The following is a 21,423-nucleotide window of genomic DNA, read 5'->3' as shown; positions in this document are numbered from 1 at the left end:
TACCAACATTGCATTGAGTACTAAACCAAACTCAATTATCATTAGCTCTTACAACTCACAAAAAACAAATCACTCTTCTAGCATTCAATATTCTTAATTCGTTACCACTTTTACCTGATATCATTCAAAACGATTCAATTTTTGCCTATCCATAGTAAAGACTCACCACATTTACTGTGGCATTATCAGCTGCCTTATACCTGAGCACTTCTGTCCTGTAAGTTCTATGCAGCTTTTAGGATTGCCACATGTTATCTGAGGTGCCATATGAAAGACATTTTGTGCTCTACAAACTATTATTACCTTGTCTCTTCCCATAGTTATCTAGTTTATAAAACCCTACTAGGCACACTGATATAAAGTTACCTATGAAAACACACACATTGCTGCTAGTAAAACACCATCTTATTTATTTCCCAAGAAATTAGGAAAGCTAACATAAAGTATTAAAAAGACATTACAATATCACAAAGCTTACAATCAGAACATATAATACAAGAATATGAAAGATACTTATCACACGGTCCTCCGTGAGGCTTACCTGCATCGGCTAGTCTCAGACCAAGAGAGGGCCTTCACCATGAGGTTTAGGCCGGAGCCATCACCCAGGGTAGGCCGAAATCATCACAAGGCAGGGTCTTGCAGCAAACAGAGAGCATTGTCTGTGTGTGAGCCTTTTCATTCAAACATACACACCCACTCGTAGCCACCCCCATTTGCCTTCCATCCAATAGATTTCGCCAAGAGGTATTCCTTCACATGTATGCCCATTCTTCAGGAAGCATGCTGTATTGTCCACTATTGATCAGTGTCTCTAACGATGAGCCATCCAGCTCGCTCTTACTCCCTTTGAAGCCTGCAATCACACACATCACAGCAGGTGGGTCTGAGTCCAGCTATTGTTCTTCTGATTACAAAGCTTTCATGTGCTTCATTCAACTGAGGCTAAGTGGCTACCTCAACCATGAACAAATACCAAAAGTATTATATGAATTCAATCCAACACTATACATACACCTCCCTCCCCACCATACACCCCCTCCCCCCACCATACACTATACATACACCCCTCCCCCCACCATACACCCCCTCCCCCCACCATACACTATACATACACCCCTCCCCCACCATACACCCCCCTCCCCCCACCATACATTATACATACACCCCCCTCCCCCACCATGCACCCCCCTCCCCCACCATACATTATACATACACCCCCCTCCCACACCATACACCCCCCTCCCCCCACCATACACTATACATACACCCCCCTCCCCCACCATACACCCCCCTCCATACATTATACATACACCCCCCCTCCCCCCACCATACATTATACATACCCCCCTCCCCCCACCATACACTATACATACACCCCTCCCCCCACCATACACTATACATACACCCCTCCCCCCACCATACACTATACATACACCCCTCCCCCACCATACACCCCCCTCCCACCACCATACATTATACATACTCCCCCCACCATACACCCCCCTCCCCCCATACATTATATATACACCCCCTCCCCCACCATACACCCCCCTCCCCCCCACCATACACTATACATACACCCCACCATACACTATACATACACCCCCCTCCCCCCACCATACATTATACATACACCCCCCTCCCCCACCATACACCCCCCTCCCCCACCATACATTATACATACACCCCTCCCCCACCATACACCCCCTCCCCCCACCATACATTATACATACACCCCCCTCCCCCACCATACACCCCCCTCCCCCCACCATACACTATACATACACCTCTCCCCCACCATACACTATACATACACCCCTCCCCCACCATACACCCCCCTTTCCCCACCATACATTATTATTATTATACAGGTTTTATATAGCGCCAACAGTTTGCTCAGCGCTTTACAACATGAGGGCACATTTACATTACAATTTGGTACAAGAGGAATCAGAGGGCCCTGCTCGCTAGAGTTTACAATATAAAAATATACATACACCACCTCCCCCACCATACACCCCCCCACCATACATTATACATACACCCCCCTCCCCACACTATACACACACCCCTCTTTCCTACTGACACCGTCCTCCTGCCCTACTGACACCGTCCTGCTCTACTGACACTGTCCTCCTGCTCTACTGACACCGTCCTCCTGCTCTACTGACACCGTCCTCTGGTCTACTGACACCATATTCTGCCCTACTGACACCGTTTACTGCTCTACTGACACCGTCCTCTGCCCTACTGACACCGTCCTCTGCTCTACTGACACTGTCCTCTGCCCTACTGACACCGTCCTCTGCCCTACTGACACCGTCCTCTGCCCTACTGACACCGTCCTCTGCCCTACTGACACCGTCCTCTGCTCTACTGACACTGTCCTCTGCTCTACTGACACCGTCCTCTGCCCTACTGACACCGTCTTCTGCCCTACTGACACCGTCCACTGCCCTACTGACACCGTCCTCTGCCCTACTGACACCGTCCACTGCCCTACTGACACCGTTTACTGCCCTACTGACACCGTTTACTGCCCTACTGACACCGTTTACTGCTCTACTGACACCGTCCACTGCTCTACTGACACCGTCCTCTGCTCTACTGACACCATTTACTGCTCTACTGACACCATTTACTGCTCTACTGACACTATTTACTTCTCTACTGACACCATCCACTGCTCTACTGACACCGTTCTTTGCTCTACTGACACCATTTACTGCTCCACTGACACCATTTACTGCTCTACTGACACCGTCCACTGCTCTACTGACACCATTTACTGCCCTACTGACACCGTCCACTGCTCTACTGACACCATTTACTGCCTTACTGACATTGTCTCCTGCCTGCCCTACTGACACTGTCCACTGCCCTACTGACATTGTCCACTGCTCTACTGACACAATTTACTGCTCTATTGACACCGTCCACTGCTCTATTGACACCGTCCACTGCTCTACTGACACCATCTACTGACACTGTCTACTGCCTGCCCTACTGACACCGTCCGCTGCTCTACTGACACCATTTACTGCCCTACTGACACTGTCTACTGCCTGCCCTACTGACACTGTCCGCTGCTCTACTGACACCATTTACTGCTCTATTGACACCGTCCACTGCTCTACTGACAACATTTACTGCCCTACTGACACTGTCTACTGCCTGCCCTACTGACACTGTCTACTGCCTGCCCTACTGACACTGTCCGCTGCTCTACTGACACCGTCCGCTGCTCTACTGACACCGTCCACTGCTCTACTGACACCATTTACTGCCCTACTGACACTGTCTACTGCCTGCCCTATTGACACTGTCTGCTGCTCTACTGACACCATTTACTGCTCTACTGACACCGTCCACTGCTCTACTGACACCGTCCACTGCCCCTACTGACACCATCCACTGCTCTACTGACACTGTCTACTGCCTGCCCTACTGACACTGTCTACTGCCTACCCTACTAACACTGTCTACTGCCTGCCCTACTGACACTGTCCACTGCCCTATTGACACCGTCCACTGCCCTACTGACACCGTCCACTGCCCTACTGACACCGTCCACTGCCCTACTGACACCGTCCTCTGCTCTACTGGCTGACAGTGTCCACTTTTAAGGTAGGCTATTTTCACTGACATTTCTTTTATTAATCGAATCATATTTTATGGGTACACTAAATGCTTTTGTTTTATTTAATCATGCCCCTTTAAGTCCCCCCACTTTTAATGCAATTTGGCTATAGCAACTGTTCACTGTAGCACACTTCATTACTACTCTTTTTGGGTAACCCAAGGTATTTTACAAAAATTGCCATGCGCCCTGAAAATGTTCGGGTTTGGCTTGAAGAAAAGGTGGCAACCCTAGATTGAAGTAGTACAGGAACCTTGACCAATGCATTTGGGACATAACCTCTCCGTACTTTTACCCTTGGCTTTACCCTTTCCCTTCACCTTTCATATATTTCTTATTACCTTTTACTCTATATAACTCCCCCTCTATCCCAATAATCAGGCCACACAGGAGTTTTGGAGTATAAATGGCCATAGCAGCCTTTATTAACAACTCTTCAAACCAATAACTTAAATAACTTTATTGAATATATATATATAACCACTGTTTAGTAACGGCAATTTGAAAGAACTCCCAGTCAGTTGGTCTTTGACGGTACCACGTTCCACCTTTTAAACATAACATTCTCCACCATTACACTGTGGGACCACATTTACCATACCAGGCCTCCAGCCGTTTATCAGCCCAGAGACAACCACCTTTCCCGCAGTGCCACCAAATCCCGTATTCCAGCCTACCCTTCCGCTGGGATACACCAAAAGGGGGCCCATATCCCTATGAGCTCCCCCCCACATTTCCATCATCTGTTTTCTTTTGCCCCATAAAAGACACCACCGCTACAGCTGCTATGACGACCCTCATCACCGAAACCTGCAAGAAAAAGCAAAACACAGACAACAAGAATGACAACAAACACATAAATACCAACAAATCCCCACAAAAACAAAAATTGGGCGGGTGGGTGGGCAACTCTCTGTACGCTCTGACCCACGTTGCCTTCTAAGCTCCTCCCCTTCCTTTTATAGTGCTCCGCCCCTTTCCCTCTCCACTCCACCCCCCAAACCTCTATTCCTTTTTTAACCCCCTACGCTCTTCCCCTAGCATCTGTCATGCCCGGCCCTCCACCCAGCTTTCAGCTTAATTCTGGGCCTCTCTTTTCTGAAGTCGAAGCGACTTCAGTAGTGTACATTAAGACAGCTCTCATTCACTTACATTGATTTAATCATGTTGCGCGACTTAAGGCAACTTGGGATGACTTCAAGTCGGATCCAAAGTTGCTCCTGTGTGAATGGACTGTTAGCCCTTGTACACACGATCTGAAATTCCGACGGAATGTGTCCGATCGGAGCGTTTTGTCGGATATTCCGACTGTGTGTAGTCTGCATAGGACTGTTTCCGTCGGAATATCTGTCGGACCAAATTTTCCAACTTGCCGGAAATATTTTCCGACAAAATGCTCCGATCGGACATACTCCGATCATGTGTAGAGAATTCCGATCGGACAAAGTGCCACGCATGCTCAGATCAAATTCCTACATCAAAGCTATTGGCTACTATCCTGAACGTAGTCCCGTCGTAACGAAATAAGGTCATCACGTTCTGAACGATCGGATTTTCCAACAACTTCGTCCGACCGTGTGTATACAACAGTTTCGGACAAAATCCGATGGATTTTGTTGTCGGAATCTCCGACCGTGTGTACAAGGGCTTAGAGTTGCCCTCTCATCCCTTTAAAGCCAAACACATGTGAATTTCACGGGTTCTGTGGCTGATTCAGGTGGTAATTAAACTCACTTGGTGCCTTATCTGCATTAAATTGGTTTCAGAACCTGTGTAATTCATATGTGTTTGGGTTTAAAGAGATGAGGTGGCAACTCTAGGTCCAGTGAGGCCAAATTTTTACCTGAATTCTGCCCTGAAATGGAGCCAAAGACACACAGGACCCCTGTGCAAGCCGCTCCACAGCCACCGGAGATACGTGAACAGGCTCCATAGTAGAGTTGCCACCTCATCCCTTTAAACCTGAACACATATGAATTACATCTTGAGGCTAATTTCACGCAGATAAGGCACCAAGTGAGTTTAATTATCACCTTAATCAGCCACAGAAACTGTGCAATTAATATGTGTTCGGTTTTAAAGGGATGAGGTGGCAACCCTCATAGAGAGCCGGTCACAATCTCCTGATATGCAAATTGGCAGTGGGGAAACCCGTTTCCAGTTCACACTAGTGTGAACCCAGTTCTATAGCTGTAAAGGGTGGGCCAACTCAATATTGAACCCTACAGACTAAGACTGGGATGCCATTAAAGTTCATGTGCGTGTAAAGGCAGGTGTCCCAATACTTTTGACAATATAGTATTTATATTATAAGACCTAGAAACAAATCTGGCAGAACATTGTGCTGGGTTATAGGGTCAACCTTAGCAACAGCAACACCAGTAATGAATCAGATACTCACTCAGTGATTCAGGGATGTGTTGGAGAAGGTGGATCCTCACATTCAGTTTGTCTAAGGGTACAATGGCTACCTGACATCAAGAAGGTAAGACAATGTTAGATTTGGATCGCAAACGGTATTTTCATGTACTATGGCTCACGCCTTTCAATAAAGTCTGCTTACCCTCCATCCAGCCACCACCATGGAACCAAACCAAGCTTTGTATATTATATCAAGTTATACCATTGCTGCGTATAGTAAAAGTTCAAAGCTTTGGCTTGCAACCTTGTCCCTGTATCACCCTCTCCACTAGGGATGAGCTCAGGCGCGTTCGCATGGTCCACCTGCAGAGCCCGCCAGGAAGTTGGCGCAGCGCTGTGCTAATGACAGCCAGTGAGACATTGCCTGATCTCTGCAGCTGCGCATCGGGGCAATGTCTCACTGCCTGTGATTAGTGCAGCACTGCGCCGACTTCCTGGCAGGCTCTGCACGTGGACCATGCGAACACGCCTGAGCTCATCCCTAGTGGAGAGGGTGATACAGGGACAAGGTTGCAAGCCAAAGCTTAGCTCATCCTTACTCTCCACATTGCGTACTCATTTGTAATTTATGGCCACAAAGTGGCATTCAGAGCTTCCAATCCCATTCAGATTTCAATAACTATCTCTGAAACAGTTGATTTTCCTCTACTGATTACTCATCGATGAAAACCTAAATGAACAGCTTCAGCTCTGGAAGATTTTATCCCTTTCCTGACCAGAGCAATAAAATCTGCGATTTTTATTGTGACTGTGACATTACGGCGGACACAATTTTGACACTACTTTGGGACCACTGCCATTTATACAGTGATCAGTGCTATAAAATGCACTGATTACTGTGTAAATAAGACTGTCAGGGAAGGGGTTAACCACTAGGGGGGCAATGAATGGGTTAAGTGTGTCCTTGGGAGTGATTCTAAATGTGCGGGGGGCTACTACTCACATGACAGCAATCACTGCTCCTGATGACAGAGAAATGCCTTGTTTACACTTCCCCATTCTACCACTCCGTGACACGATCGCCGACAGACCGGTGGACATCACGTTTGCCAGTTCCGCGGGCACGGTCATGCTGTGCGCGCTAGCCCAGCCTGTACAGTTAAAGGGTATGTGCAGGTACACCCAATTGCCCACTGCTGCCATTGTGCCGACGTATATCGGCTAGTAGTTAATGATGAAACTTTTACATTGCTACAGTCTAATGTACAATACTACGGTGCTACTTGCTAGTTTTGCCAAATGCTGTGTGTAACTAAATTATCTTCAGGCCTCCTTGACCCATGTGTATTAGGATGTGTTACATATACACGTTAATGTATGCGATGTTTACCCCCCTTCATGAACAGGCAATTTTTTTAGCGATATGGCACTGCGTTACTTTAACCCTTTCATCCCGAAGCCTATTTCTGACATTTGTTGCTTACATGTTAAAATCTGTTTTTTTTTAATGCTAGAAAATTACGTGGTACCCCCCAAACATTAATATACATATATATATATATATATATATATATATATATATATATATAATTTTTTAGTAGAGACCTTAGCAAATAAATTGGTGATCGTTGAAATTGTTTTGTTTTTGTCTCATGATGTTTGCGCAGTGCTCTTTCAAACACATTTTTTTGGGGGGGAAAATACACTTTTATGAAAAAAAAACCCGATAAAGTTAGCCCAATTTTTTTCTATAATGTGTAATATGATGTTATGCCAAGTAAATAGATACCTAACATGTCATGCTTGTGAACATTACTGGAATGGCGACAAACTAAGGTACCTAATAAATCTCCATAGGCAACGCTTTTAAAAATAATGTAAAGGTTACCAGGTTAGAGTTACAGAGGAGATCTAGTGCTAGTATTATTGCACTTACTCTGACGATTGTGGCAATACCTCACGTGTGATTTGAACACCATTTATATATGCGGCGTGACTTACCTATGCGTTTTCTTTGCTGCGCAAGCATGCGAAGATGGGAGGGGGTGCTTTAAAAAAAAAAATCTTATTTTTTTTCTGTTTTCTTTTTTTTTGCATTGTCCCTTTAAAAAAAAAAATTCTGATCACTTTTTTTTGCTGTCACAAGGAATATAAATATCCCTTGTGACAGTAATAGGCATGTGACCAGTACTCTTTATGGAGGGATCAGGGGTCTAAAAGACCCTCCTTTTGCACTTACAAGTATTCAGAAAGCCAAAATCAGCGATTCTGAATACTGTTATTTTTTTTTTTATAAATCGGTGCCATTGGGATTTCACACCGGAGACCCGATCCAAACCAAATCTGGCTTTGTTCAGGTCTCAGCCTAGGCGGCGGACATGCCGACTGGTGGTTTAGGTCTACCAGTGGGACAGGAAGAGCGGCGGGAGTTGGACGTCCCCTCTCGAACGGCTTTTAGCCGCCTTTGGTTGTTATCACTAAAAAGCCAAACGCCCATTCTAAAAAAAAAAAAGTAACCCCTTCATGCCACAAACGCAATTTTTTTTTTCCTTTTATTTCCCCACAAATAAAACTTTCTCGTGGTACTTAATTACCTCTGCGTTTTTTTTTGTTTGTTTGTTTTTTTATTCATTTTTTTTTGTAATATAAACAAAAAAAAGACTGACCATTTTGGGGGGAAAAAAATCAACATTTCTGCTTTAAAACATATCCAATAAAAAAAATGGAAAAAAAAAATGTCTTCAGTGATTTAGGCCAATATGTATTCTGCTACATATTTTTGGTAAAAAAATAAATAAGTAAATGGTGGATAATTCGGACACTAAGTGCCACTTTTTTTGGGGACCAGTGGAATTAACCGCTTCCAGTCTACCTATGTAAACAAGGCAGATTGCCAATCTGTGAGGGAAAGATAGCGTTCTTGTATTTCTGATCTCTTTCTTTCCCCAGTCACAGCAACCCCCCCCCCCCAGTTGCAAAGCACCCCTTAGGGAACAAGTTTAACCCTTTTATCGCCCCTGATGTTAATCCCTTCCCCTCCACTGTCACTAGTACAGTGACAGTGCATATTTTTAGCACTGATCACTGGACTGGTGTCACTGGTCTCCAAAAAATGTCAATAGTGTCTGATCTGTCTGCCACAATGTTTCAGTCCCGCTAAAAATCACAGATCGCCACCATTACTAGTTAAAAAAAATCTATAAAAATTCCATAAAAATATTCCTTAGTTTGTAGAAGCTATAACTTTTGCTCAAACCAATCAATATACGTTTTATTGGGATTTTTCTTACCAAAAATATGTAGAAGACGACATATTGGCCTAAACTGATGAGGAAATTAGATTTCTTACATTTTTTTTGGATATGTTTTATAGCAGAAAGTAAAAAAAAATATTGTTGTTTTTTTAATTTTTTCAAAACTTTCGGTCTTTTTTTGTTTATAGCGCAAAAAATAAAAACCGCAGAGGTGATCAAATACCACCAAAACAAAAAGCGAAAGTGAACCTTGCGGGGCTGAAGTGGTCAATGGTGAGCAGTGCTAAAAATATGCACTGTAACTGTACTAATGACACTGACTGGGAAGGGGTTAACATCAAGGGGCGATCAAAGGGTTAAATGTGTTCCTAGGGCAGTGATGGTGAACCTTGGCACTCCAGATGTTTTGGAAGTACATTTCCCCATGATGCTCAACTACACTGTAGAGTGCATGAGCATCATGGGAAATGTAGTTCCAAAACATCTTGGGTGCCAAGGTTTGCCATCACTGGTCTAGGGAGTGCTTACTGTGTGGGGGAGGTGCTTGTACTGTGGGAAGGCAGAGATCCATGTTCCTGTTTTGAGAAACACAGGATCACTGTCTCCCCTCCTCACAGAACGGCACACTGCCTGGTTTACATAGGTAGATCACCTTTCTGTCTCTCTTGGGAACGATCGGATCTCATCTGCTGGACCCACGGATTGCCTCCCTCTGTGTCCAATTACAGTGGAAATGGGGTTGTTGAGGGCACCTACAGGTACGTGATTCTGTGCAGAGGAGCCACTTTGCCGCTGTATATATCGTACACAATCATGTGTACCCTGCTTGGCATCTGAGATCAGACAAGATCAGGCGCATTCAGGGTGATGTAGCCGTAGGCGATCTTGCTGGCCACTCTCAACCCTCTTGACAAACGCAAAGATGGTCACCTCGGCAAACAAGCAGAAACATAATATTCCCAGGCGGTCTCCAATCCAGGTACTAACCAGGCCCGACCCTGCTTAGAAACCGAGATCAGACAAGATCGGGCGCACTGAGGTTGATGTGGCCATAAGCGATCTTGCTGGTCACTCTCAACCCTCTTGACAAATGCCAAGATGGTCACCTCGGCAAACAAGCAGAAAAATAAAACAGGTCGTCGAGGCCAACAACATATTAAAAAAGCCTACGGCACCTGGTATTCCCAAGCGGTCTCCTATCCAGGTACTAACCAGGCCCGACCCTGCTTAGTATCCGAGATCAGACGAGATTGGGTGCATTCAGGGTGATGTGGCTGTAAGCAATCTTTCTGGCCACTCTCAACCCTCTTGACAAACGGCAAGATGGTCAGCTCGGCAAACAAGCAGAAAAATAAAACAGGTCGTCGACGCCAACAACATATTAAAAAAAAGCCTACAGCACCTGGTATTCCCAGGCGGTCCTCCATATAGGTACTAACCAGGCCCGACCCTGCTTAGCATCCAAGCTCAGGCGCATTCAAAGTGATAGGCGATCCTGATTGCCACACTCAACCCTCTTGACAAAAGCCAAAATGGTCACCTCTGCAAACAAGCAGAAAATAAAACAGGTCATCGACGCCAACAACATATGAAAAAAAAGCCTACGGCACCTGGTATTCCTGACTGCTGTACTCTACGGTCCAGCAGCTGGGGCAGGAAAATTTGCCTGCTACAATCAGACTTGGCTGTACTGTTAGCAGAGTGCCTGCAAGCACTTGGCTGTGACACACCTAATTCTAGACCTTAATTCCTCTCAGCGCAGGTTTCAGAGAGGACTGAAGGTCTAGTGTGGTTGGAGATCCCAGCTGAGGAGGAGCAAGGAGAGGTCCGCTTTGTTCTTTGGTGTGGGTCTTTGAGGTACGCTAGCCAACGAGCTACATGGCAGGTCAACATACTGTATGTCTGGTCGAGCATGTGGTGCCCAAGCAGCTGATTTTTTGGCCACGTGAGATACGCTTGAGACATATGTTGCAAATAGCAGCAGTGTGATCTGATGCACTTGTCTCAAAAAAGGCCCACACCAAAGAACTTTTAGAATAACGCGCAGAGGCAGCGAACTGCACAGGCAGTGTGCTGCCCCTAAGCTGGCCCCCGGAGGACATCCTGCCTCGTTGAAGATGTGCATCTTCCTCCTCCTCTCTCCTACCAGGCACCCACGTGGAGTCAGTGCCCTCATCATCCCCTACCTCTTCATCGCTGGAGCAAACCTGGCAGTATGCTACAGCTTGTGGAACATGACTGCTAGATTGCTGTCCTTCTTGAGCATCCCCTCTCTTTGCGCTCACGCTACTGCCTTCCTCTAGCTGAGTATCATCATCAGAGCCTACAAAACACTGGGCATCCTCCTGAAGCATGTACCCAACACTGTGCTCAAACAGTTCAGGGGACTCCTCAGGAGGACGTGGTGGGTCTAGGGAAGGAGTCACTGATGATGACATTGAGATGAGGGAAGAGGATGCGTTGGCAGCTGCTTTGCTAGTACCGCAAATAGACTTAGCTTGAAAAATCTATGTTTAAATCGTTGAGTAAATCGTAAATTTATCAGCTAAGTTAACTCTGAGATTATGATAAATTTCACAGTTCCATTACGTGGTCTTTTTCCACTGGTATAGACATAATGTAATTAAAAGTAATTGCTATCAGTAAATGTTAAAATTGTAAGACGGTTCACGGTTATGTGGAATTGATATGGATTTAAAAGCGGTACATTAATTTTCTGAAGCATATGGGAGAAAGACGGCTTATGCCGCGTACACACGATCAAACAAGCGGGTGGAAAAGTCCGGCAAACTCAAGTCCGCCGGACAATCCCCCCGTGTGTAGCCTCCGGCATACTTTTTTGCCCCGAAAGTACGGCGGACTTAGAATGCCATGTTGCACTCCAATCTTTCCGCCGGACTCGCATTTCGGCGGACAATCCGGCCGTGTGTATGCCAGTCCGCCGTACTTTTGAAATGAACGGACTTTTCCCGCCCGGAGAAAAGTCCGGTCATTTTGAGCGGGTCTCCAAGGCGGGGCCCACGAAGGAGACGCCGCCGGCCCCGCCACCTGGTATGGACTTAAAGGGGAACCCCAACGTCGAAAAAAATCGGCGTGGGGGTCCCCCCCAAGTCCACAACAGACCCTTGTCCGAGCACGCTATCCGGCCGGCCAGAAAGGGAGGGGTGAGCGAGCGCCCCCCTTCCTGAGCCGTACCAGGCCGCGTGCCCTCAACATGGGGGGTGCCTTGGGGAAGGGGGGGCCGTGCGGCCCCCCCACCCCAAAGCACCTTGTCCCCATGTTGATGAGGACAAGAGCCTCTTCCCGACAGCCCTGGCCGTTGGTTGTCGGGGTCTGCGGGCGGGGAATGACAGGGAACGGGTACGCGGCGACTTATATAGGGACAAGGGGCGGGGTCTTCGGTGGATGTCACATGGGTTCATGTCACATGGGTTGATGTCACATGGCGACAGTCCCAGCATCCTCCGGGACTGTGACATCGTAAGCCCCTTGTCCCTATATAAGTCGCCGCGTGCCCGTCCCCTGTCATTGTGAGCGGAGGACTCGGCGAGGCAACATCTGAAGAAGAGAAGAACAGCAGAACGGAAGGCGGCGGCGACAGAAGACCGGGCCACCGCCTGTAAAAGAGCTATAAGAAGGCGCGGTGGCCCGGCAGAAGAACCGAAGAGGGGGACAAGACGGAGTCGGAAGAAGAGGCTGGCGGCGAGAAAAAAAAGCCGGACTCCTCCGCTAGCAAAAGAGCTACAAGAAGATAGCGGAGGAGTCCGGCGAGAAGACCCCCGAAGATGGAAGACCCCCGGAGCTGTGCAATAAAGTATTTTATCTCGTGTGTTGTGTTTTTTTTGTACTTTTATTTTAAAGGTGAATGGGTAGGGGTACATTATACCCCATACTCATTCACATAGGGTGGGGGGGGCGGTATTCGGGGGCCCCCTTATTAAAGGGGGCTCCCGGATTCCGATAAGCCCCCTGCCCGCAGACCCCGACAACCAACGGCCAGGGTTGTTGGGAAGAGGCCCTTGTCCTCATCAACATGGGGACAAGGTGCTTTGGGGTGGGGGGGGGCGCGTGGCCCCCCCTTCCCCAAGGCACCCCCCATGTTGAGGGCACGCGGCCTGGTACGGCTCAGGAGGGGGGCGCTCGCTCGCCCCCCCTTTCCTGGCCGGCCGGGTAGCGTGCTCGGACAAGGGTCTGTTGTGGACTTGGGGGGGGACCCCCACGCCGATTTTTTTCGGCGTTGGGGTTCCCCTTTAAGTCCATACCAGGAGGTGGGGCCAGCGACGTCTCCTTCGCGGGCCCCGCCTACCTGGAGACGCGCTCGAAATGAGCGGACTTTCCTCCGCGTGTGTGGACGAGTCCGTTAATTTCAAAAGTAGGGCGGATAGTACGGCGGACTTAGTACGCCGTATTAGTCCGCTGAAAAAGTGCCGTGTGTGGGCAAGTAGCCCGTTCGGAAAGTCCGACGGACAGTCTGGCGGGAAGTAAGACTAAGACTTAGTGGCAGACTAAGTACGTCGGACAGACGGCTACGTGTGTACGCGGCTTTACACTGCTTTTCTCACATTTTGCTGCGGTAAAAAGAAATGCTTTGTCACTGTGTTTTAACTGTAAGGTGGAGAAAAAGAAGTAATACAGAAAATAGAGTCAAACAGTGGAAACGTTTATTTGCTTATGTCATGACAGCTGATACTGGTTGAGCAATAAAACTGTTTTATTAAGATGTAAGACTAGTTTTATTCTCTACATATATGCTTTTCAGAGAGTTGTATAATATAGTCGACCAATAGGACATTTAAATGGCTTAATATTGCAGGGAGGAAGTATCGCTGTTCAACGGTAAGAGATTGAAAGCTTAGCTTGAAAATGGCCGAGAAATAGTTGCGTTAGTCTAAATTTAAAGGATATGCCGGTACCAATGAGAAAGCTTTTATTAGACTAGTCGATCTTTGCATTACACAATCCTATTATTATTATTATTATTAAGATCATAGTGCAGAGAGATACTCAGTTAATGTCAGAGATACTCGGTTAATGTCAGAAAAGCAATAAAACTGTTTACATCGTTAGCGAGCGATAGTTACATTACTCTTAGTATGTGCAGCATGTCTGGTAGCAAATGGATGGTTTTGTGAACATTTTGCATTGCGGTAGAACTCATCGAAGTGAATAGATTTAACCGGATTTTGAGATAGTACTCTCTATTTCTAATAAGAAATAAAGCAAAATAAGTCAGGATGGTGTGTCAGGACTGTCACATACTCAATGTTGATTGTTGAATGTTGATGTGGAGAATTACAAATATGCAAAATAGAGCAAAAGATTACATGGTTTATTTTGATGTATGATAGTTTTATTGCATGCTTGATGTGGACGATTAAAATGGTGTAGTGAGTATAATCTATATTTAGCATAAGAATGAAAAGGCATAACATGGCAATGAGACAAACTCCATTAGAGATGTGAGCTAGATGAAATGATAAAATGTCTCTGTATAGCCCAGATTGTCTTCTGTTATCACTTAGCCTACCCTCAAAATTTACTAGCCTCTCTATATACACCAGCATGCTTACACTAGCCGATCTTCTGCATACAATAGCCTGTCTTCGATATACACTAGCCTATGTTCTGAATACACTAGCCCATCTTCTGTCTTCTGTATGCCCTAGCCTGTCTTCTGTATACATTAGTCTATCTGTATAAACTAGCATCTCTGTATACCCCAAACTGTCTTCTGTAAACACTTGTCTCTCTTTATAGCCACTTGTCTCTTTTTATAAACACTAGCTTCTCTGTATACACTAACCAGGCTTCTATATGCAATAGCTTCACTCTATGCACTAGTCTCTCTGTATAATCTAGCCTCTCTGTATACCCTAGATAGTGTTCTGCATACACTAGCCTCTCCGTAGAAGCCAGCCTTTATTCTGTATTCACTAGCCTTTCTTCTGTATGCTGTAGTCTTCTATATATACCAGCTTCTCTGTACACCCTTGCATCTCTGTAAACACTGTGTAAACTAGCCAGTCTTATGTATACACTCGCCGACTGTATACACTAGACTCTCTGAATACACTAAACCCTCTGTATACCACAGCCTGTCTTCTGTATACACTAGACTGTAAAAACTAGCTAGAATACACCAGCCTGTCTTCTGTACCCACTAGACTCTCTGTATACACTACCCAGTCTTCTGTATACACTGTCAGCTTGGATGTATACCCAAGCCTGTCTTCTGTATACACTAGTCTCTCTATATGCACTGTCCTATCTGTATACACTCGACTCTCTCTATACACTAACCTCTCTATATACACTAACATCTTTGTATATACTAGCCTCTCTTTAAACTAGCCTCTCTGTGTACCCCAGCCTCACTGTTTACTCTAGCATCTCTGTATACTCAAGCCTATCTGCATACACGAGTCTGTATTCTGTATTCACTAGCCTTTCTTTTGTTTGCTGTAGTCTTCTATATATACCAGCTTCTCTGTACACCCTAGCACTGTAACAGTGCATGCACGTCAGTGGCGGCGTGTTCCCCGGGAACACTGCTCGTCACCGCAGACGACGCAGCTGGACTTTAGTGATTACTGGAAAGCCCTTTCAATCGATTGGGTAAAATCAGACAATCACCCGGGTTGAGGATTATCATGACTACGTTCTTTTACTTCCTGTATACTACTTTTTATGTGCTTCAAATTGCATTGTCAGCCAATCAGGATTAGACAAGACATTTTTAGATATCACCAATCACACAGCATTGACATTTAGTGCGTCATACATTAAGCAGACTTTTTTTTGGGGAATTCTGATAAAAGGTCTCCAGACATACAGACATATATTTATATAAATGACCTTAAGAATTCATCTATACTAAACCACATAGCTTCATTTCACCTTATGAATATTTCCTACTTCCTATAAATTCTAACAGCTAGCTCTAACCACAAATGCATCCTGTTTCTTGCAGACTTCAGAAGTAACTTGCAAAGCATGGTGTTTCACTAAACTTCAGTAAATATCTGTTCAAGCAGAGTCTAAATGTAATAAGACGAGTTTAAACTTAAAGGGTGACTCTCCCTACCCTTACATTGTTGGCATCGACGACCTGTTTTATTTTTCTGCTTCTGTTTTGTTTATTGCTTGCTCTTAATCCCTGTACTCTATACACTATTAAAGTTCGTGTGTGTTCATGTGCCACACTCTGATCATTAATCAATTAGTTAAGTATCCTGATAATTTTTTATTACATTTAGAGGTTTGTAAGATGCAACAGATTGGGTCCGGCACAGATATCATGTTTTTCAGGATCAATTCTAGTTGGTGCTCGGTCATGGTTTTTGATCTGTTGTCTGTTGTTGCTCCAGTTGGCAGGACAACCCAGGGATGGTCCTCTTTTGCCCTTTAAGGGGGCCCCGCTCACATCATCACTTTTCATCAAATACTGCCGCACACTTTTGGTTAATTTGGGGCTCAACCCCAAGTCCTACTCAGGTCACTCCTTTAGGATCGGGGCAGCCTCTGCAGCTTCACGTCAGGGGGTCCCAGTGCATATCAATAAGAGATTGGGTAGGTGGAGGTCTTAATGCTATGCCAGGTACATCCCGGAGCCGGTAACAGAGATGTCCCAAGCATTTCTTCATTCGACTGATTGATTGGTTCAGGTTGAATAAACTTTGTATTTTCATCTCCCTGTCTGTGGTACTTTTTGCCCCCTTTTAGACATACTGACCACGTGACCACAGCACACCTTCAGGTCACTTTCTTTCAGTAGCTGTCATTCCCATTTCATCATTGTTATAAGAGTCTCTGAGGACAAGTGGGGAGGCGGAACGTAGGCCCGCCGTCATTTGTGGGAGGAGCCTCGCCGTTATAAGACGGCCTCGGTTCCTCCCTGCCCTGTCGGATGTTTCTGGAGGTTGTCCCACCCTCCTGTTCCCCCTTTTTCTTTTTATCCCCTTTTCTTTTTTAGTACTACTTGGGAATGCCCTTTTAGGCATACTGACCATGTGACCACGGCACAACTTCAGGTCACTTTCTTTCAGTATCTGTCATTCCCATTTCATCATTGTTATAAAAGTCTCCGAGCACAAATAAAAAAAAAGCCTACGTCACTTGGTATTCCCAGGCAGTCTCCCATCCAGGTACTAACTGGCCTGATCCTGCTTAGCATCCAAGATCAGACGAGATTGGGTGCATTCAGGGTGATGTGGCCATATGCCATTTTGCTGGCCACTCTCAACCCTCTTGACAAACGCCAAGATGGTCACCTCTGCAAACAAGCAAAAAAATAAATAAACAGGTAGTCGACGTCAACATATTAAAAAAGATGCCTGCGGCACCTAGTTTTCCCAGGCGACCTCCCTTCCAGGTACTAACCAGGCCCGACCCTGCTTAGCATCTGAGATCAGACGAGATTGGGAGCATTCAGGGTGATGTGGCCGTAGGTGAACTTGCTGGCCACTCTAACCCCTCTTGACAAACGCCAAGATGGTCACCTCAGCAAACAAGCAGAAAAAAAAAACAGGTCGTCGTTGCCAACAACATATTAAAAAAGCCTACGGCACATGGTATTCCCAGTCGGTCTCCCATCCAGGTACTAAGCATGCCCAACTCTGCTTAGCATCCGAGATCAGATGAGATCAGGCATATTCCGGGTGATGGGGCTGTAGGCGATCTTGCTGGCAACTCTCAACCCCCTTGACAAACGCCAATATGGTCACCTCGGCAAACAAGCAGAAAAATAAATAAACAGGTCGTCGACGCCAATAACATATTAAAAAAAGCCTACGGCACCTGGTATTCCCAGGTGGTCTCCCATCCAGGTACTAACCAAGCCCAACCCTGCTTAGCATCTGAGATCAGACGAGATTGGGAGCATTCAGGGTGATGTTGCCGTAGGTGAGCTTGCTGGCCACTCTAAACACTCTTGACAAACGGCAAGATGGTCACCTCAGCAAACAAGCAGAAAAATAAAACATGTCGTCGTTGCCAACAACATATTAAAAAAGCCAACGGCACCTGGTATTCCCAGTCGGTCTCCCATCCAGGTACTAACCAGGCCTGACCCTGCTTAGCATTCAAGATCAAACAAAATCTGGTGCTTTCAGGATGATGTAGCCATAGGCAATCTTGTTGGCCACACTCATCCCTCTTGACAAACGCCAAGATGGTCACCTCGACAAACAAGCAGAAAAATATAACAGGTCGTCGAAGTCAACAACATATTATAAAAAAGCCTACGGCACCTGGTATTCCCAGGCGGTCTCCTATCCAGGTACTAAGCATGCCCAACTCTGCTTAGCATCCGAGATCAGACGAGATCAGGCATATTCCGGGTGATGGGGCTGTAGGCGATCTTGCTGGCAACTCTCAACCCCTCTTGACAAACGCCAAGATGGTCACCTCTGCAAACAAGCAGAAAAATAAAACAGGTCGTCGACGCCAAAAACCTATAAAAAAAAAAAGCCTACGGCACCTGGGGTTCCCAGGCCGTGTCCCATCCAGGTACTAACCAGGCCCGACCCTGCTTAGCATACGAGATTGGGCGCATTCAGGGTGATGTGGCCAAAGGCAATCTTGCTGGCCACTCTCAACCCTCTTGACAAACGCCAAGATGGTCACCTCTGCAAACAAGCAGAAAAACAGAACAGGTTGTCGACGCCAACAACATACTAAAAAAAAACCTACGGCACCTGGTATTCCCAGGCGGTCTCCCATCCAGGTACTAACCAGGCGCGACTCTGCTTAGCATCCAAGATCAGGCGCATTCAGGGTGATGTGGCCGTAGGTGATCATGCTGTCCACTCTCAACCCTATTGACAAACGCCAAGATGGTCACCTCGGCAAACAAGCAGAAAAATAAAACAGGTCGTCGACGTCAACAACATATTAAAAAAAAAGCCGGGAGGGTGTGGCTTGCCTAGAGAGAGGATGGCTGCTTAAGCTTTTTTCTCCGTCTTACCTCAGCCTAAAAAAGATTGATCACCAAGGATTTTACCTGAAAAACACTGTCACATCATGGGGACCTCCTCACGCGGACCCTCTGCATCTAGATCCCGCTCACCAAGGGACCTGGGATCCCGTAATACCCAGACAATACCGGATCTCTTCAGGAACCAGGAGGCCGACATGGTGGCCTGTTCTCCCACCACTAACAACATCGGGATTACCCTGACGCTGACTGATCCACAGCACACCATGGCAGACAGTCCATCTCCCCATCACCAACAACTAAATATCCACGACCTGAGGACTGTCGCGGCCGATATAAAGAGCACTCTGACCGCAGCCATCTCGGACCTCTGCCACGAGATACAAGTAATCACAGGGAGAGTAAACTCCATGGAGCTAATGGCGGCGCAACAACAGCATGAATTGCAGATGGCTCAAGGCAAATTCGACACACACACCTGGCAGCTCAGAGACCTCCAGCGCCATGTCGAAGATATCGACAATAGGGGATGAAGACACAATCTGAGGATGAGAGGCCTCCCGGAGTCGATCGAGCCTGAGCAAATCCTCCCAGCGGTCACATCCCTATTCAACCAGCTGCTAGTCCGACCCTCCGGTACACCTATAGCTATGGAGCGGATACATAGAGCCCTTAGGGCTAAGGGCAAAGATTCTGATCCCCCACGGGATGTCACCTGTTATGTTAACGACTATACCCTCAAAGAAGAGGTTCTTAAAAAAACTAGGAGCGATCCGAACCTGACATTTGAAGGCCATTCGATCCAAATATATCAGGATCTTTTGGCGATCACACTGAAATATCAAAGAGACTTGCGCCCATTACTTGACGTGCTGAGTCAGAGAGACATCCGCTATCGCTGGAAGTTTCTGTTCGCTCTGCAAGCCTCTTACCAGGGCCGCACTGCCATCTTAAAAGTGCCAGAAGATCTAGAAACCTTCTGCAAAATGCTGGACCTGCCACTGGTTGAAGTACCTAATTGGTATGCTGATTTTCAGGTCCACATTTCACCCAACACCCACAGCACTGAAGATCTCATGGAAACTCAACTGTCCAGATCTCGCAGACATAGGTCGCCATCCACCTTCAGACCACTTGGGGGACACTGACCCTGCCACCCGCCGACGAGCCTGACTTCGGCCCCGCTACCTCACAGAGCACGCAGGGACCGCTAGACCTGTCGCCTCACGAGAGCTCCGGGACACCCATGTGACGGTGGATTAGCCTACATGCTTCATACCCTGCCTAGTGCCGCTCTCCTTTCCTCTGCCGTGCATATGGACCATTCCCTTACTCACCTGCCTTGAAAGACTACAGACACTTACACTAGCTTCAATATCCCCGACTCCGGTTACCACCATGATTTCTACCTGGAGCAGTCCTGGGCCTCCAACCCGTCAGACGAGAGAGCATTCAACACACACACTCAACTAGACTCCATTCCTGCTTGGATCCCATATAGTTGTAGCTTTTTACTCTCTAACTGAACATTACCACGGCCGAATGAGCGCCCAGAAGGACCCGAGACACCTATCGGTAAAGTATAAATCGAACGGAGCACTTGGTATATTTTAGTGACTGATCCGATCTTGTGCCCTGCTGCGACATTTATATTGGCACTTACCTCTATGACTTATATGAACTATTCTTCATATTGCAGACCTCATATCATCATAGAGGAGCTAGTAATTCTATATACTTTAGTAAACATCATACTACCCTGAAAGCAGGGGCCGTTCCCTACCTTACAATATTGCAGGCATTGGGTGGTCAATTTATCAAGTGATACCCCCTTACTAGCCTTATCCCTGATCCAGGAGCCATGATTTATATGATTTTTAGGCCCACCCAAACCTACCCCCCAGTACCCCCCTCCTACAAACCGCCTGGGAATACCAGGTGCCATAGGCTATTTTTTTAATATGTTGTTGACGTCGACGACCTGTTTTATTTTTTTGCTTGATTGCAGAGGTGACCATCTTGGCGTTTGTAAAGAGGGTTGAGAGTGGCCAGCAAGATTGCCTACGGCCACATCACCCTAAAAGCGCCCGATCTCGTCCGATCTCGGATGCTAAGCAGGGTTGGGCCTGGTTAGTAGTGATGGACGAACTTCAGACGGGACGTTTTGCGAGCGCGGACCGCGAATGCGGCCGATAGTTCACGAACCGTAACGTTCGCGACGGGCCCCATTG

The 21,423-nt window shown here is 46.6% G+C and overlaps 8 pseudogenes; all 8 read right to left on the bottom strand.

The window, feature by feature from the left end:
- Positions 1-10,421: 10,421 nt before the first annotated feature.
- Positions 10,422-10,540, bottom strand: LOC143978867 (5S ribosomal RNA; annotated as a pseudogene).
- Positions 10,541-17,361: 6,821 nt separating this feature from the next.
- LOC143979774 (5S ribosomal RNA) lies at positions 17,362-17,479 on the bottom strand (annotated as a pseudogene).
- A 109-nt stretch (positions 17,480-17,588) lies between these two features.
- LOC143979646 (5S ribosomal RNA) lies at positions 17,589-17,707 on the bottom strand (annotated as a pseudogene).
- Positions 17,708-17,813: 106 nt separating this feature from the next.
- On the bottom strand, positions 17,814-17,932 carry LOC143979518 (5S ribosomal RNA; annotated as a pseudogene).
- A 110-nt stretch (positions 17,933-18,042) lies between these two features.
- Positions 18,043-18,161, bottom strand: LOC143978401 (5S ribosomal RNA; annotated as a pseudogene).
- Positions 18,162-18,267: 106 nt separating this feature from the next.
- Positions 18,268-18,386, bottom strand: LOC143979719 (5S ribosomal RNA; annotated as a pseudogene).
- Positions 18,387-18,494: 108 nt separating this feature from the next.
- On the bottom strand, positions 18,495-18,613 carry LOC143979781 (5S ribosomal RNA; annotated as a pseudogene).
- Positions 18,614-18,941: 328 nt separating this feature from the next.
- On the bottom strand, positions 18,942-19,050 carry LOC143979621 (5S ribosomal RNA; annotated as a pseudogene).
- Positions 19,051-21,423: the final 2,373 nt, after the last annotated feature.

Source organism: Lithobates pipiens, unplaced genomic scaffold, assembly GCF_037356315.1.
Source record: "Lithobates pipiens isolate NorthernLeopardFrog02 unplaced genomic scaffold, aLitPip1_a1.2 Scaffold_13, whole genome shotgun sequence".
In the NCBI taxonomy this organism is placed as follows: Eukaryota; Metazoa; Chordata; class Amphibia; order Anura; family Ranidae; genus Lithobates; species Lithobates pipiens.
The sequence above is the reverse complement of the archived record's forward strand: the minus strand, read 5'-3'. Positions and strand labels throughout refer to the sequence as shown.